Below are 19884 nucleotides of genomic sequence, written 5' to 3' on the forward strand. Positions count from 1 at the left end.
CAAACTAAAATTTGCCCTGACCATTTCCTACATTTGACACATTGGCTTTGCTACATGAAAGGCAGCCCAATGGTTTAAAAACCTTGTTTCTGTCTATAGTGTTTAATTATTTATGTACAATAGTTGAACATTCTCACAGTGCAAGTCTGCGGCTGAATTTACACTTATGCATAGATGTTCATGTGAATTTTCATTTAACGGCTCAGACTGTGTCCAAGTTGTAGTTTATTAACATTTTTCTGTGACACTCAAACCTGCATATACAGACAAACGAATGCACCTGACCCTCAATGCACTTAGATGCATGCAGTAAAAAATGAATGCATTGCCTTTTAATGCATCACAAATGAAATAAGGACTTTTTTTAATCCATTAAAACATATTAAGGGCCCATTAAAAATGAATGGGCACATTCAATGAGATTTATTAATGCGTGAAGTTTTTTCTAGAAAATTCTTATTAAAGTTTTTGTGTGTGTGCGTGTATGTTTGTGTGTGTGTACAGGCATAAAAAATCCTCTTTTTTATTTTGCTTTAGGGCTTTGTTAGGGGTTGTAAGGTACTTGTTAAATGACTATGCTTTCATATAGCTGTTAAGACTAATAAGCTGTATTTCCATAGCAGCGTGCTTTCTAAAGAAGTAACACTGGTACGATAGTCTCTGAATAATGCTCTTTTACTGAAACTGTAATCTGTGTTATATTTTGCTCTTTTTAAGTTTAATTTTCCGAGCTGCAATTAGACCTCAGCTTCTGCATTAAGTAATTTGCAGTTTCACCAAATCTGGAGAATCACAGGTAAAAGTAGTTATAAAAGCATAAGGTTTTTATCTTAATGCATTCCCTGCATTAAGGTCAAAAACTTTCCATAATCTTCTCCCCCCAGTCCTCCCCTCCCTTAAATACTTACCTGGCTCCTCTTTCGATCCAGCACTATGCCCATTTGCAGCAGTGCTTCTCTCTCTCCCTGTTCACACAGGACTCAGATTCAGCAGCTGGATCCATTAGCTCCTGCTGCTGTTAGTCAAGGACTGAGCTGCGTTGTGTGGATGGATACGCACAGCCTGGCTCGGGAGCATGCCTGCAGAATTCCCTCCACAGCACACAGCTTGCTGTAGGGACACTCAGAGAAAAGGAGTGAACAGCGTCGGTGTGGTACCCCAGAAGAGGAGGTAAGGGGCTACACTGGGGAAAACCATTGCACAGAGCAGATAAGTGTGACATTTTTCTTTATTAAAAGAAAAAAAATATATATGCCTTTACATCCCCTTTTAAAATGGAAGGCACGTCAAACCTAACTAAGCTTAAATCTACCCCAACCTCCATTCTAAGCCTATTCTATCTACCCTGTAACAAAAATATGCCTATTCTTACCTATTCTGAACTCACTCTGGTCCAACCACGTGATCTCTTCAGTGTAGAGAAGAGATTGCTGACAACGGCTGCAGACCCTGTTTTTATGATGTCACCCATAGGCCTACTACAGTGCCTTGAAAAAGTCTTCGTACCCTTTGAAATTTTCCACATTTTTGTCATGTTACAACCAAACACGTAAATTTATTTTATTGGGATTTTATGTGATAGACCAACACAAAGTGGCACATAATTGTGAAGTGGAAGTAAAATGATTAATGGTTTTCAAAATGTTTTACAAAGAAATATCTGAAAAGTGTAGCATGCATTTGTATTCAGTCCCCTTTACTTTGATACCCCTAACTAAAATCTAGTGGAACCAATTGCCTTCAGAAGTCACCTAATTAGTAAATAGAGTCCACCTGTGTGTAATTTAATCTCAGTATAAATACAGCTGTTCTGTGAACCCCTCAGAGGTTTGTTTGAGGACCTTCATAAAAACAAACAGCATCATGAAGGCCAAGGAACACACCAGACGGGTCAGGGATAAAGTTGTGAAGAAGTTTAATGCAGGGTTATGTTATAAAAAAAAAATATCCCAAGCTTTGAACATCTCTTGGAGCACTGTTAAATCCATCATCCGGAAATGGAAAGAGTATGGTACAACTGCAAAACTTCCAAGACATGGCCTTCCACCTAAACTGACAGGCCGGGCAAGGAGAGCATTAATCAGAGAAGCAGCCAAGAGGCCCATGGTAACTCTGGAGGAGCTGCAGAGATCCACAGCTCGGGTAGGAGAATCTGTCCACAGGACAACTATTAGTCATGCACTCCACAAATCTGGTCTTTATGAAGAGTGGCAAGAAGAAAGCCATAAGAAGTCCCATTTGCAGTTTGCGTGAAGCCATGTGGGGGACACAGCAAACATGTGGAAGAAGGTGCTCTGGTCAGATCAGACCAAAATTAAATTTTTTAGCCTAAAAGCAAAACGCTATGTGTCACAGAAAACAAACACTGCACATCACCCTGAACACATGATCCCCACTGTGAAACATGGTGGCGGCAGCATCATGTTGTGGGGATTCTTTTCTTCAGCAGGGACAGGGAAGCTAGTCAGAGTTGATGGGAAGATGGATGGAGCCAAATACAGGGCAAGCTTAGAAGAAAACCTGTTAGAATCTGCAAAAGACTTGAGACTGGGGCAGAAGTTCACCTTCCAGCCGGACAACAACCCTATAAATAAAGCCAGAGCTACAATGGAATGGTTTATTTTAAAGCATATTCATGTGTTAGAATGGCTCAGTCAAAGTCCAGACCTAAATCCAATTGAGAATCTGTAGCAAGACTTGAGATTGAGCTATTTTGCAAAGAAGAATGGGCACAAATTTTACTCTCTGGATGTGCAAAGCTGGTAGAGACAAATCCAAAAAGACTTGCAGCTGTAATTACAGTGAAAGGTGGTTCTACAAAGTATTGACTCGGGGGGGCTGAATACAAAGGCACACCACACTTTTCAGATATTTATTTGTAAAAAAATTTAAAAACTATTTATCATTTTCCTTCCACTTCACATTTATGTGCCACTTTGTGTTGGTCTATCACAAAGTCCCAATAAAATACATTTACGTTTTGGGTGTAACATGACAAAATGTGGAAAATGTCAAGGGGTGTGAATACTTTTTCAAGGCACTGTATGTATTTCGCTGTAATACAAATAGGGATGGAGGCACATTTTATATAAGCCTCATTTAAAGTTCCAAACTCTTCCTTTTTATAGACTTACTATGGGGCATCCATTGTCGGCTGTCTCTCCTCTACACTAAAGCTGGCGCTAAGACCCGATCATGTGACCAAACCGGAAGAACTTCAGAATAAGTACAGACATCTTTACTTTTACAGGTTAAATAGAATAGGCTTAGAATGGAGGTAGGAGTAGATTTTAGCTCAGCTAGGTTTTGACTTGCCTTTCAATTTAGGGTGAAGGCCACCTTCTGTTGCTGCTGTTTCCTTGCATCAGGTTTGCCTAAAACTGTCTAAAGATAAAACAGAAGACATCCAGAAGGCTTTATGGGTCATGTATTTAATGCCATCCTCCCCAATGGGGTTTTCCCTCTTAGGTTTTTCACTGTGTTATGCACAAAAAAACACACTTTTTTTTAAATTAAAATAAAGTTTATTGAGCATAAAAGTCAATATGGGGTTTACATAAAAAAAGTGGAGTTCAACAGGCACCATACAAAGGGATAAAACGTTTGACATATCGGACATACAATTAAGGTAGTCCCGGTCATTATTGTATACATATAATGATGAGTTCTCAAGGTTAAAACAGGTGTGGGTGGTTGTTGTGTTTAAGGAGCAGCTATACAAATGCAGCTAGAAGTAAGGCAGGCACCCTGCGGTGCGATGTGCGTACCACGCGAGTGGGAGTGGGGTGGCAGAGTGGGAACGTGGGGCATGTTCAGAGCCCATTGCAGCAGTAGTAGGCTATTCCCAATCTGCACAGGTGGAGGAATCATCTATCCACCTGTCCCAGATTTTATTAAATTTGTCTGGGCAGTCCCGGTGGGAATACAAAACTTTTTTGTACGGGAGGGTGGAGTTCACCTCCCTTTTCCATTGCTGGACAGTAAGGAGGGTGGCTCTAAGCCATAGCTGAGCAATCTGCATTCTGACCATGAACAAAGTTTCCTGTAAGAATGCCGTTAAATACTTCTCCTCCTCTGAAACAGGGAGGAGGCAGAGTAGGCACTGGTGTGGGCATAGTGAGAGGGGGAGCCCATGCAATCATGGAGGAACTTGACTATTTGCGACCAGTATTGCTTTTGAGGTGGACAGGACCATATTAGATGATAGAAATTGCTTCCAGAATCACTACATCTGGGGCAAATTGGGCTGGTATCTGGTTTGTATTTAGAGAGGTGGGAAGGGGTAAGGTAAGATCTGTGGAGGATGTAAAGGTGTGTAAGTCAGTCAAAGTTAGATCTGTGGAGAATGTAAAGGTGTGTAAGTCAGTCCGATAATTTTGGGGATACTTTCTTGCAGGACTCCAGTATTTCCCCCCACTCCTCGTCCTCCATTGCCCCCAGGTCCGCCTCCCATTTAATTTTCAACTGGTAGGCATGGGCGGTGGCAGAGGGCAGTAAGAGGTGGTTGTACAGGAAGGAGATTAATTCCTTAGGGTCCCTGCTGAGGACCACGTCAGCTAGGGACACTGACTGCAGTCTGGGGATGGAAGCACTGAATTGGGACTGTAGAGCATGTCGGACCTGGAGGTAACGGAAATGCATATGGTTGGGAAGGCCGAGCTTGACCTTAAGGGCCTGAAATGACCTCACCACACCACCAGCGACGAGCTGGGACAGGTATATAACGCCCTTGGCAACCCACATGGTCAGGAACTGTCATTAGTTCGGACAGTTGAGGGTTGTCCCAAAGTGGTGTATGGGCATGGAAGGGGGCGCCTTAGTGATGGCTAATGCAAATTGCCATATTTTACAGTGGTGTAGTAGCATGTGGCGATTGTCGCTGAGGCGGGGGAGGCCACGGTTGCAGAAAAATACCTAAAAGGGGTGGGCCACCACGTTGGCGACAGACGCACACACCAGAGTGGAGTACCGAAGTCTATCATGTTGATTAAAGTAGTAGAAATGGGAGAGTTGGAAAGCTATGTAGTAGAGTGCCAGGTCGGGAGGGCTGTACCCCCCCAAGTGGACAGGGCGTTTCAGGGTTTGCCACAACAGTTTGTGTCTGGAGGAGCTCCACACAAATGTGTTCAGTATAGATTCCATTGATTTAAAAACATGGGCTGGGATGTAGAGAGGGGCATGCCGGAATACGTAAAACAGCTTGGGGAGGAAAATCATCTTTACTAGGTTGATGCGGTCCATGACTCCAAGGGGGAGTCTGGACCAGACTTGGGTTTTGTTTTTAAGGAGATCGTTCATGGGCTATAAATTAATGTCCCTGTAGTCTTTAAGGGATTGTGAGCATTGCACGCCCAGGTACTTGAGCTTATTTGTTCTCACTAGGGGGAGAGCCGCTTGGGTGGCCGTGGGGACAGTGACGTCTATAGGGAAGATTTGGGATTTAGACCAGTTGATCTGTAGCCCCGAGAAAGTGCCAAATTGTTTGCTTAAATGTTGGGCCGTCAAAGAGGGACTGGCATCCTCCAGATACAGTAATGTATATTGTAGATCAGCATCTGACTGTGAATTTGTGCCACATCCAAAATTATTTATACATAACAGCAAAGGGGGTCCCCTAGTGGTGGACTTTTCAGGCACATGTAGCAATCATAAAAGAGGTATACTCGGTACAAATATAATTTATTGCATTAACATAATAAAATATGACAACAACTGTAACATCTATTGTTAGGAATGTAAATTCATCAATATTACAATCATGTATATACAGAGTTTTGAAGCAGTACATTTTCAACTGACGCGTTTCGTAGTCAATTAAACTCCTTCCTCAGGGGTAGTGTACGCTTTAAATAGTTCTGTGTTAAAGAAGATATATTGAAAAGATAATTATGTATGTATGGGGTCCAAATCATCATATACATCAAAATACAAAGTTAATGGCAGGATCAACAGAATTTCTTGCATAGGAAAATAGTAAAAAAACATTTTCTTATTGGATACATATCAAGAATGTAGATAGACAGAAAGTCCAGGTCTTCGGACTAATTATTATAAGGTAGGCAGAAAGGGGAGGTTAATGGCAGGATCAAAAGAAATTTTTTGAGAAATAGTGTCAAACAACATTTTCTTATTCGATATCAAGGAGTGCAAATGGGCAGAGAGAGTCCAGATCATAGAATTAATTAGTATGGCATAGGTATATCGCAAAAAATAAAAATAAATCGTGAATAAAGGTACTTAAGCAACTTTCACTTATATAACATGTCAAGTGCTATATATTCTATAATACCAAAAAATGCGATAACACATCCGTATATATATATATATATATATATATATATATATATATATATATATATATATATATATATAGTGATCTGTGCTCCTATGTCCATATGCATATCTGAGAGGTACATAAATTAAACATAGCATGTCATATTCGTTGACAGGATTAACTGTATGATGACTACTATACGTTAGACCTAGCCTCACTATATATACTGTACATGTGATAAGTGTGTCTCTGTCAAGCAAAACTAGTCCCATCTGGCCACCTAATATCACAGTATCTATATTATTTCTTTTTAACGAACCCTTTAGCGTAAGGACACAATAATTTAAAATAATACTTGCAATCTAAATAGACAACTAATTGAATACCCTATCTTATCTACTACCTCTCTAGCTATCAACATATACACCTATGAACATCAACTTTTGAGCCACCTTCAGGTATGAACTTAATTTTGCAAACCAACTTCCTTACTATATTAAAATAGGACCTCCTACTATATATTATACATTTTTTGCAGGATTTGCCTCTCGGCCTCAGTGGAGCCTCAAGCATTTAGTTTACGCCCACATTTCTTGGGCTTTTCTTTTCTTTTTGAAGAGAACAACATATATATACTCTTCGTGGAGTAAAAAAAAAAAAACACTTCCACCTGTTTACATCATCTCCAACACATAGATGTTTGTTCATATTGGAATCAAGAGCATACTGGGCAGACAGACTTTGTCACTGTTGCTGTTTTTAATCACAAATTTTATGGAATGTCAAGTCAGCCAATACAGTGTTTAACCACTTCAGCCCCGGAAGGATTTACCCCCTTCCTGACCAGAGCACTTTTTCCAATTTGGCACTGCGTTGCTTTAACTGCTAATTGCGCGGTCATGCAATGCTGTACCCAAACAAAATTTGCGTCCTTTTCTTCCCACAAATAGAGCTTTCTTTTGATGGTATTTGATCACCTCTGCCGTTTTTATTTTTTGCGCTATACACGGAAAAAGACAGAAAATTTTGAAAAAAAATGATATTTTCTACTTTTTGTTCTAAAAAAAATCCAATAAACTCAATTTTAGTCATACATTTAGGCCAAAATGTATTTGGCCACATGTCTTTGGTAAAAAAAATGTCAATAAGTGTATATTTATTGGTTTGCGCAAAAGTTATAGCGCCTACAAACTAGGGTACATTTTCTGGAATTTACACAGCCTTTAATTTATGACTGCCTATGTCGTTTCTTGAGGTGCTAAAATGGCAGGGCAGTACAAAACCCCCCCAAATGACCCCATTTTGGAAAGTAAACACCCCAAGGAAATTGCTGAGAGGCATGTTGAGCCCATTGAATATTCATTTTTTTTGTCCCAAGTGATTGAATAATGACAAAAAAAAAAAAAAAAATTACAAAAAGTTGTCACTAAATGATATATTGCTCACACAGGCCATGGGCATATGTGGAATTGCACACCAAAATACATTTAGCTGCTTCTCCTGAGTATGGGGATACCACATGTGTGGGACTTTTTGGGAGCCTAGCCGCATACGGGGCCCCCGAAAACCAATCACTGCCTTCAGGATTTCTAAGGGCGTACATTTTTGATTTTACTCCTCACTACCTATCACAGTTTTGAAGGCCATAAAATGCCCAGATGGCACAAACCCCCCCCCCCCCCCAAATGACCCCATTTTGGAAAGTAGACACCCCAAGCTATTTGCTGAGAGGCATGTTGAGTCCATGGAATATTTTATATTTTGACACAAGTTGCGGGAAAGTGACTATTTATTTATTTTTTTTTTGCACAAAGTTGTCACTAAATGATATATTGCTCACACAGGTCATGGGCATATGTGGAATTGCACCCCAAAATACATTCTGCTGCTTCTCTTGAGTACGGGGATACCACATGTGTGGGACTTTTTAGAAACCTAGCCGCGTACGGGCCCCCGAAAACCAATCACCGCCTTCAGGATTTCTAAGGGTGTACATTTTTGATTTCACTCTTCACTGCCTATCACAGTTTCGGAGGTCATGGAATGCCCAGGTGGCACAAACCCCCCCCAAATGACCCCATTTTGGAAAGTAGACACCCCAAGCTATTTGCTGAGAGGCATGGTGAGTATTTTGCAGCTCTCATTTGTTTTTGAAAATGAAGAAAGACAAAAAAAAAAAAATTTTTTTTTTCTTTTTTTAATTTTCAAAACTTTGTGACAAAAAGTGAGGTCTGCAAAATACTCACTATACCACTCAGCAAATAGCTTTGGGTGTCTACTTTCCAAAATGGGGTCATTTGGGGGGGTTTTGTGCCACCTGGGCATTCCATGGCCTCCGAGACTGTGATAGGCAGTGAAGAGTGAAATCAAAAATTTACGCCCTTAGAAAGCCTGAAGGCGGTGCTTGGTTTTCGGGGTCCCATACGCGGCTAGGCTCCCAAAAAGTCTCAAACATGTGGTATCCCCGTACTCAGGAGAAGCAGCAGAATGTATTTTGGGGTGTAATTTCACATATTCCCATGGCATGTTTGAGCAATATATCATTTAGTGACAACTTTGTGCAAAAAAAAAAAAATAAAAATTTGTCTCTTTCCCGCAACTTGTGTCACAATATAAAATATTCCATGGACTCGACATGCCTCTCAGCAAATAGCTTGGGGTGTCTACTTTCCAAAATGGGGTCATTTGGGGGGGGTTTGAACTGTCCTGGCATTTTATGCACAACATTTAGAAGCTTATGTCACACATCACCCACTCTTCTAACCACTTGAAGACAAAGCCCTTTCTGACACTTTTTGATTACATGAAAAAATTATTTTTTTTTGCAAGAAAATTACTTTGAACCCCCACACATTATATATTTTTTTAAAGCGAATGCCCTACAGATTAAAATGGTGGGTGTTTCATTTTTTTTTTCACACAGTATTTGCGCAGCGATTTTTCAAACGCATTTTTTGGGGAAAAAACACACTTTTTTTACATTTTAATGCACTAAAACACACTATATTGCCCAAATGTTTGATGAAATAAAAAAGATGATCTCAGGCCGAGTACATGGATACCAAACATGACATGCTTTACAATTGCGCACAAACGTGCAGTGGCAACAAAATAAATACATTTTTAAAAACCTTTACAGGTTACCACTTTAGATTTACAGAGGAGGTCTACTGCTAAAATTACTGCCCTCGATCTGACCGTCGCGGTGATACCTCACATGCATGGTGCAATTGCTGTTTACATTTGACGCCAGACCGACGCTTGCGTTCGCCTTAGCGCGAGAGCAGGGGGGACAGGGGTGCTTTTTTTTTTTTTTTTTTTTTTTCTTTATTATTTTTTTGCTTTTTTATCTTATTTTAAAACTGTTCCTTTCATTTTTTTTTTTTTTAATCATTTTTATTGTTATCTCAGGGAATGTAAATATCCCCTATGATAGCAATAGGTAGTGACAGGTACTCTTTTTTGAAAAAATTGGGGTCTATTAGACCCTAGATTTCTCCTCTGCCCTCAAAGCATCTGACCACACCAAGATTGGTGTGATAAAATGCTTCCCCAATTTCCCAATGGCGCTATTTACATCCGGCGAAATCTAAGTCATAAAATGCTCGTAGCTTCCGGTTTCTTAGGCCATAGAGATGTTTGGAGCCACTCTGGTCTCTGATCAGCTCTATGGTCAGCTGGCTGAATCACCGGTTGCATTCTCAGGTTCCCTGTTGAGACAGGAGAGCCAGAGAAAAACACAGAAGACGGTGGGGGGGGGGGCATTCTCTCCCACTGCTTGTAAAAGCAGTCTAGAGGCTAATTAGCCGCTAGGATTGCTTTTACATGAAAGCCGACCGCTGGCTGAAAAGAATGATACCAAGATGATACCTAAACCTGCAAGCATCATTCTGGTATAACCACTCAAAGTCGTGAATGGTGTACCTGAAGACAAAAAAATGGTTAACAATAAAGCACAGTAAACGGTAAAGTATAAAAAATTGCTTACCTGAAAAGCAAACATGATAAAACATAATAACAATAAAACATTGCAGAATAGAATACAGTAAAAAAGAGCAGAACAATAGAGAGAATAGAGAGAGAGAGAATAGAGAGAGAACAATAAAACGACAACTATTATTTTTTATTTTATATTTTTGTTTGTGTTTTTTTTTTTTTTTTTTTTTTTTTTTACACTTTTTTTGTAACTGTAACTTTTATAACTGTAACCGGTTCCACGTTCGGGTCTCTCAAAATGCGATGGCATCTTGGGAGACCCTGTGAAAGTGTGTCCTAGTCTGTGCAATGCTGTACCCTACGCTAATACTCAACTAGTGAATGGTAGCGTTCAAAACATTCACCAATGCAAAGACCAGGATTGACAGGAGGGACAATAATAGCGGGTGTCACGCCTATATCCGCGTTTGCTGCAGACACAACATCTTTTTTGGGGGGGTTCGTTGGGTAGGGGTACTCGGGAGGACATAAAAATGCCTCTCATGCAGCCGACTGCATTTGGTTGGGGATGTGAATGGGGGAAGTACGGGCGCTGCAGAAGTGGTGGGTTCCCAATTAGGATTGGCGAATGCAGCAGGAAGGGCATTATGGGCACGACGGGCCTGTGTTTGTCTTTTTGGTGGCAGCGGGACACTACTTGTGCTTGCCACCTCACCAGCTTGAACTGCACTTATGGGACTCGCCACGTCACCAAGTGTTACTGCAGTGCTGGTTTGACTACGACCGGGGTGTACTAGGCCGCTGGCGCTTGCCAGTTCACCAAAACGCTACCAAAAAACTGTTAGCGATCGCAGGGATCAGGCCTGACTCTGCGAACGCTGCAGTTATGCGTTTAGTGTTTTGTAAGTGACAGTGATCGATCGATACTGCACTTGGGTGGGCTGGGCTGGGCCGGGCGGAGGGGCAAAACGCAGGTGCTAGCAGGTATCTGGGCTGATCCCACTAACACTGCGTTTTTGGGAACCCTAAACTGCTGGGGACGCCAGTATAGATCTGATCGGATCAGATATTGATCAGTTCAGATACTATACCACTAAGGGAGGTGTACGGTGCATGCGTGGGTGTTAGCGCGACCGGCGCTAACCTGACGCTGCCTGGGGCTGGTGCTTGCCAGTTCACCAAAACGCTACCAAAAAAACTGTTAGCGATCGCAGGGATCAGGCCTGACTCTGCGAACGCTGCAGTTATGCGTTTAGTGTTTTGTAAGTGACAGTGATCGATCGATACTGCACTTGGGTTGGCTGGGCTGGGCCGGGCGGAGGGGCAAAACGCTGGTGCTAGCAGGTATCTGGGCTGATCCCGCTAACACTGCGTTTTTGGGAACCCTAAACTGCTGGGGACGCTAGTATAGATCTGAACGGATCAGATATTGATCCGATCAGATACTATACCACTAAGGGAGGATACGGTGCGTGCGTGGGTGTTAACGCGACCGGCGCTAACCTGACGCCTGGGGCTGGTGCTTGCCAGTTCACCAAAACGCTACCAAAAAAACTGTTAGCGATCGCAGGGATCAGGCCTGACTCTGCGAACGCTGCAGTTATGCGTTTAGTGTTTTGTAAGTGACAGTGATCGATCGATACTGCACTTGGGTGGCCTGGGCTGGGCCGGGCGGAGGGGCAAAACGCTGGTGCTAGCAGGTATCTGGGCTGATCCCGCTAACACTGCGTTTTTGGGAACCCTAAACTGCTGGGGAAGCTAGTATAGATCTGAACGGATCAGATATTGATGCGATCAGATACTATACCACTAAGGGAGGCGTATGCTGCGTGCGTGGGTGTTAGCGGTACTGGCGCTAATCTGACACTGCCTGGGGCGACGCATATCACCGCCGGGGCGATCAGGGGGCTAAACCTTTATTCGGTAATAAACGGCGGGTGCCCTGACGCTATAAAAAATAAACGAACTAACCAGCGTCACCCGTAACGGTTATACGGTGATCAGTGGTGAAAGGGTTAACTAGGGGGCAATCAAGGGGTTAAAACATTTATTGGATAGTATATGGGGGTCCATGTCGCTATAAAACGCTGACGGCGAACCTAAATATTTACGTCCCTAACTAGCGTCACCAGCGACACTAATACAGCGATCAGAAAAATTATCGCTTAGCGACACTGGTGATGGGGGGTGATCAAGGGGTTAAAACTTTATTAGGGGGGGTTGGGGGGGTATCCTAGACCTAAAGGGGGCCTAACACTCACTGCCCTAACACTGTAACTGTCACAAACTGACACCAATACAGTAATCAGAAAAAAAAAAAACCTGCTTGGTGTCAGTTTGTGACAGGGGGGGGTGATTGGGGGGGGCGATCGGGGGGGGGATCGGGGTGTTTTGTGTGCCTGGCATGTTCTACTGTGTGTGTAGTGTTGGTGCACTCACATACCTGTCTTCTCTCCTCGGGCCGGAACGGAAATTACCGAGCCGAGGAGAGATGACATCATTTCCTCTGCCTCTGTGTACACTACAGAGGCAGGGAAATGATCCCATTGGCTGGGAGCGATCGCGAGGGGGGGCCACGAATGGATGGCCTCCCCCTCACCACCGATCGCCGGGGGAGATTTGCCGACCACCGCAGGCAACCGGGGGGGTCCAAAAGGAATCTCCCAAATCTAGTGAGTGTAGGCTGGGTCAGTGTCGGGGTGGGCGGGTGGAGTCTGTAGAGAAAGGGGTCGATGATCATATTAAAATCCCCCATTCAGATAGCAGGCACCACAGGGTGTTGGGTCATACAGGCTACACCCTCCTTCAGGGCAGCAAATTGGAACAGTGGGGGGATGTAAAATGCTAGGAGGAGGACCTAAAGGCCACCAATGGTGGCGTGGAGGAATAGGAACCGGCCCTGCTGATCCGACCGTAGGCTGTGGAGTTGAAATTGGACTAACTTGGCGATCAGGATGGCAATGCCTCGGGAGTTTGTGTATGGGGCCTGGTAAACCCAGCCCACCCAGGGTTTCTTAAGCGCCATCTGCATCTGCCCCGTTATGTGAGTCTCCACAAGCACAGATATATCCGCTCGCATGGATTTAAGATGGGAGAGTACGGCCAGCTGTTTAGGTTTGGCTCTCAGTCCTCATACATTCCATGTGACTAGTTAAAGGGACACCATAGTTGTGATGAGAATGATTGGATATACAGTTGGATCAGCAGGGGCGGTCAACACCCACACTTAATGCTATCACTATAAACAATAGCATGCATTTCAACAGGGATCCCAGTGCAAGGTGCATGACGGATCCCTGCAGGTGGACGACAGAGGACAACAAATTGTCAGCGCCAATCCTGCAGAGGGCCGTAGAGGGGGGGGGAGATGATCATGGGAGTACAATAGCAGGTAAAAGTGCATATATTGCGGTATGAGTCATGTCAAACAGTACATAAACAAACAGAGCACAATAACTTTGCCAACTCTGGACCAGCGCGGCATGTCAAACTTGTGGCAGCCCTCCACGACCATGGTGGCTGCAGCTGGCCAGGGAAACAAATCTTGAGAGGAGAACAAGATGCATCATTGTAGTTGACGGGGGGGGGGGTGCAAGGGGAGCAGGAACCCAGGTGCATCGTCTCTGGGGGCGAACAATAGTTGTGAGAGATGCACAGCGATGCTAGATGAGCTAGCATTCAGATGCTTAGGTGGGTGCAGGAATTTTGTCCAAGAGTGGCTGAACAAGTGCAGATGGGGGGCATTGCATAGTGGAGGAAGCGGTAGAAATGGCGGTGTGCCTGCTAAGTGCTGGACCAGGGAGAAGGGGCAAAGGTGACAGGGAGATGGCTCCAGGGATGCTGTGAGGGTGTCCAGGAGAGTGTATGGGGAACAGGCCAAAGCCTACTCATGGTTCAGAGGGGGATGTCCAGGTCAGCATCCCTGCAGTTCCAGTCCAGCAGGGTTCATCTGTAGGGAGAGGCTGGGCTGGTAGCGGCTATAGGATTAGGATGGTGCAGGGGCAGCCACGTCCTGTCTTTCCAGCCATGGGTTGACCGCAGAGAGGTCCTCAAAAAAAGTAAGCCTTGCCATCTTGGATCACGCGGAGGTGTGACGGGAACAGCATAGCATAAGCCAGGTGATGGGTGCGCAGCTGCCTCTTGGCTTCGGAGAACTGTGCCCTCTTCTGGACCTCAGCGGAGAAGTCTGGGAACACTGCGATGTGCGAGTTGCCGAAGGGGATGTTGCCCTTTTCACAGGTGAGACGTAGAATGGTGTCAGTCCCGATAATTCAATAGCTTTGCTATGAAGGTGCGTGGAGGGGCTCCGGACGGTGGAGGCGCACAGCCAAACGATGCGTATGTTCCACCACGAATGTGGAGGAGAAGGCCTCTCTGCCAAAATTGGTGATGAGGAGATTTTCCAGGAACATGGGGGGTCTGAGCCCTCGGACCTCTCCGGCAGCCCCACGAACCTGACATTACATCGGCGGAGCCTATTCTCCATGTCGTCCTGCTTGCGAAGGACGACATTGAGCTGGTATTGGAGCCGTTCGGTGGTGACTTGCAATGGCGGTATATCGTCCTCCACGTGTCCAATCCTGCGCTCTGTCTCGGTCATCCTCTCCCGCAGCTTGTGTATGTCTTGGCAGATGAGGGAGGTGTCTACTTTGACCACCTCTATTTTGGACGTGAGGGTCGTCTGGCAGAGGGAGACGGCATCCAGGATTCGTGTGGTATCTCTGGAGAGCGGGCCCTCCTGCCCCGGGACGGGAACGGCGCCATCTTCCCCCACCGCGTCCCGCTCCTCGTGGCAGAATCTTTCAAGCTTCTCAAGCGCTCCCAGAGCTTGTTTCGATGGTGACATGGACGCAGGTGCTTCACCGAGTAATGTAGGTAGTTTCTACTGTAGGAGAGGATATTTTGGCCCCAAAGGATCAGTATGAAGGAGTAAGTGCAGCCGGAGCTCTCACTCTGCACTCCTTACGCTATGCAGCTTCAGGCCACGCCCCACAAAAAAAACATACTTGCATGGCTAGAGACTCTAGCCCTATTCTGTAATTAATACTTATCAGGCTCTATCAGCAATCTAACACGCTGAGGCCGCTTCCTTTCCAGCTAACCATGGCTCAACCAGGGAGCTTTACTACTCCCCATTCGCCAGTGTAAACAAGTCCTTAGAGAGCCTCAGCCGTAGTTAGGCACTTGGGACTCTTGCAATACCAAAGAAGAAGAGTGGTGGCCAGAGAACTCACGCTTTACTGGCCAGACTTCAAACTTATGTGCCATCGAAAAACATGTACCCTGGTCCTGAAATCTTACTGTACAGCCCTGCCCAGTGCCTTCAAAACCGCCCTGGTCTAGCCCTTCCCTAGCCAGGCATACACGTCAGTCTTTGTTCATTCTGATGAATGATTGTTAATGCCACTAGAGCAGGGGTCTCCAAACTTTCTAAACAAAGGGCCAGTTTACTGCCCTTCAGATCTAAGGGGGGCACACTGTGACCATTGTGAGTAGAAAAAGTCCCGTCAGTGGGAATAAACGAAGCCCCATCTTTTGTGTCATTGGGAGGAATTGTGCCCCTTCATTGTTGTCCATGGGGGGGGGGGGGGGTGGAGATGTCCCATTGTTGGTATCAGTGGATGAAAATAGTGCCCCAAAGGCCAGATAAAAGCAAGCAGAGGACCACATCTGACCCCTGGATCACAACTTGGAGACCACTGCACTAGAGCATATGATCTTCATAAAAATGTGATGCATGCACGTCAGATACAAGGCCCATCCAGGATGGTTTTATAAAAAAAAACTGTGGCACAGGGTTATAGGGCCATACAGTAAAGATCTCAGGCAGGAATAAAAAGCTGGAGGTATTTACCAACAGAGAATCCACTTGGGGGTCCATAAACTACAACTTTACTAATAGGGGTATGTTTATACATAAAGATAATAACTTCATAGGCCTAAAGTATAACTAAAGGTAAGACTTTTGCTGTCTGTGCCCCTGTTAGGAAGAAATCCTCCAGTGGGGACACTAGTTCTGGTGACACTGGAGACAATCTGGGATTCCTCTATGGAAGGACTTACTTTCAGCTATGGGACAGGAAGTGAAGGGAAATCTATCCAGTGGGACACAGATGGTAAAACAAAAACTGACAGGGATTATAAACCTCCCTATCCAAAATGAAAAAAAAAAAAGCCTAAGAAGCTGCCATTTTAGCCTCTGTTTGATCTGCAACTGCCATGTGGCTGCACATGTGATGAGTTATGACACAAGTCATTTGATTGTTTGACAGTTTTGCTAAGAGCACAAACATATATTACACCATGCTGGGAATCTAAGAGGTTTTTGTTTTTTCCGTGTTATGTTTGCATTGTAAAGAAAAGGGTGTCACAGCACTTCTTGCCACTACGGAGTCTCAGACAAAACTGTTACAGCTTTGTCCTCCTCTCAATACAGCCGTAGGTCCCTGCAATGCAGCCAGCAATTTTTGCTGCATGGGGGGAGGCTCTGAATGCAGTGTCATTTGAATTTTTAGTAATGGAATCCTGTGAAAAAGTCGCTGCTGTGCTAATTTATTTGTTTGCTAACATTTTACACATAACATTTTTCGTAATAGTACAGGACACAGGACTTGTTCTACCCATGGGTTATATGCTATTACCTTCCCATGATTGGATACTGGCAAAAGCTTTGCTGGGAATGCGCCCAATGTACTCCTATATAACCCCATCAACTTCATCAGACTCCAAAGAGTTTTTAATTGATACATCTCTTCTCCCATGGAAAGGTTTAAAATAGAAGTTCAACTTTTATTAAAAAAAATAATAAATGCACATCTTTTTTGCAGATAAATGCTCATTTGTTGTTTCAGTAACCTTGGATACTGTAAAGCGTTGCACCCCGGAACAGTGGATTGTAGGTGCAAAGCCAGGATCATGCGGACCCTCTCAGTACACTGTTTGCCCGTCCCTCCGATACGGGCAAGCAGTTACTGATTTGTAGGAAGAATCAGTTAACTACCAGTGCCCTCGCAGTTTAATGTCGTTGTCGGTCGTGGTGGTGGACAGTACTTTTAGTTCATTCACAGAGCCCTGTGAATGAATCATGTGGCCATGTGGACAGAGCCCCGCATAGCCGTGCTCTTTTTAGGATAAGACAGCAGATGCAGGGAGGAGTTCAGCGGGTGGGGGAGACGAGGCAGGATCTGGAACATGTTTCATGTTCCACTCTAAATATGGGTGGAACATGTAACAAGTTCCAAAGATGAACTGTTAAACTATTCTTTATTTTTTTTTTTACTACGTCGACTGACACTTCTATCGAGATCCAACATTGCCTCAGGGCTCACTTGCATTTTTTGGATCAGTTACTCTTGAGGTACATATTGGAAACCTATAATGTTTGCTTCAGACACTGGATCCTGCATTTATTGTTCACCTTGGTATGTGGTTCAACAAGTGTAGTTAACCACATGGTGCTATAGTGGTCCAGGGCCCTGATCCATACTTATGACGCCAAGACCCTGAAGACCCCTTTGGGAATATATCCACCATGACCGGTGACATTTGATCCCCTCCTGGAACCTGCAGCGTGAATAAGGTTAGATGGGGTTTCCCTGCATTTATTTATGACTATTGCCTGGTTTGCTGCTCCTAGGGTGGCAATGTTGAAATGCACTTACTGAATGACTCCATTTCCACAGAGATAGCAAGAAGCATGTCAACTGATCTCCTGACTGGCCTACCTTTCCAGGGACATAGCCAAAGGACACTGGTCAGTACCTGGTTTATAGCAGATTTTTTTCATAAGTACCCCACCAGAGAACCCCTCACTTAGTTATGGCGGTGTCACGTTGCAAAAGAGCAGAAAAAAAGGGAATGAATAGCACACGTGCTTCAGACGATGCTGAGGAAAACCAAGGAAATGCCGAGGTTGATAACTGTTCCCCTGCATCAGACCATGGTCCTATATTGACACAGTACACTTCCTCTAATTCTAGCTCCTCGGGAGTGCAAAAGACAGCCGATCTGACCAAGGCAGTTGTCAGTGCAACTATGCTTGATTTCTTTGGGAAAATTTCTGCCCTTCTAGAAACTTCAGTGTCTATGGCTCTAAATCTATACAAGCGTATGACCCTGATCCTCCTAACCTCTTCGAGGTAGATATTAAGGAGGTGTGGTGGATGCAGAAGAAGATCCTGCAGAAGAATTTACACCACCTGCATGGTATGAGACAGGCTTTACGCCATATGCCTTCTACTCTTTGTTGCAATGCATAATAGTCTCTGCATAGCAGCAACAGAATATCCTTCCCAAAACTAGCTCCCTTAGTCACTAAATTGCTGGCAAAGTCTATAAAGACTTTTCCTCTACACACACACACAAGGTAACTTTGCTTTACATGAAGCTTGGCCAAATCCTGAAGTTATTCATTCCTTCAAAGCTCTATGCTTATTTATATCCTATGGAAAATTAATTTATAAAAAAAAATGTTCAGTCGTGATAGCGGATTCTGCCATTTGTTTTCAGCAAGTATTTCACGATTTCTTTTTTGTTTACAAACGTTTTTATTGCAGAATAGTATAATATCTGGGTGAACAAGTGTTGAAAGTACAGGAGGTACATTGGTAATATAATCAGTAATAGCTGAACCATATAATTCTTACAAAGCATATCTCGTTGTACAGTACAATCATGGTGCACCCAATAAATCAGAGCAAAAAATAACAAAAAAAAAAAAGAAACAGTACAAAAAGAGAAAGGAAAAGAAATAAAAACACCTTATTGTGATAAATGTGCATCCCATGCATAATAATATAGCCATCAATCCATGAGGATGTTGTGTGACCTTATACCTGAAGTCAGGAGGCTATGCAACTATTAGAGGTACATTTTCATACAGGTTCCATCATTTGGGAACATAATCATACCTATTGCGAATCAGCTATTGGGGCCGAAGGATCCCCCAGTCTATCACTTAGCAGGTGGGCCGTCCAAACGTTCCATTTACGGTCGAAAATGTGCATGGAGTCCAGGAGAGTATGGTGTATTCTTTCCATAGTCCTAATGGACTCCATACGCGAAATCACCTGCGACCAAGGTACGTGGGGATGTTTCCAGTTCGAGGCTATTGTCCATTGAATAGCACTAAAAAGAGTGTGAAATAATTTCTGTAGTGGGATGGGAACCTCTGGGAGCTCTGCAAAAAGCAGACACATTGGAGAGGTCAGAGTAATCGAGATACCTGAGAGAAGTGTTATGAGAGACATTGTCTTATGCCATATGGAATCCAGGGCCTTACAGCTCCAGAACGTGTGCAACAGCGTTCCCCTGTCCTGGCATCCTCTAAAACATGTGCAGGTACTAGGGGATATATTCTGTGGAGACGATCGGGAGTGTAATACCACCTGGTGTGAAGTTTGAGAGTTGTCTCTTTAATGGATATAGATCGCGTACATTTGTGCATATTAGCTATCATATCTTGCCAATCCTCCACAGGGAATTCTTGGGCCATCTCTGCCTCCCAGTCCTCCATTGCCTTAGATTTTTGAGGAGAGTTAAGGTCATTAATATATCTATATAGAATGGATATGGTCCCCTTATCTCTTGAAGCCTCTCCACACGACTCAAACGGGGTTTTAGACAAATCAACTCCACCAGAGATAAGTGCTGAGTAAAAGTGTCGTATTTGCAAG

General features: G+C 44.0%; 1 protein-coding gene across 1 annotated transcript in view; it reads left to right on the top strand.

The window, feature by feature from the left end:
• The window catches only part of MAP4K3 (mitogen-activated protein kinase kinase kinase kinase 3), a 1235976-nt gene that overhangs the window by 559906 nt on the left and 656186 nt on the right, over window positions 1–19884 (top strand). The gene's annotated exons all lie outside the window — the stretch shown is intronic.

This window comes from Aquarana catesbeiana, linkage group LG04 (genome assembly GCF_042186555.1).
Source record: "Aquarana catesbeiana isolate 2022-GZ linkage group LG04, ASM4218655v1, whole genome shotgun sequence".
Lineage (NCBI taxonomy): Eukaryota > Metazoa > Chordata > Amphibia > Anura > Ranidae > Aquarana > Aquarana catesbeiana.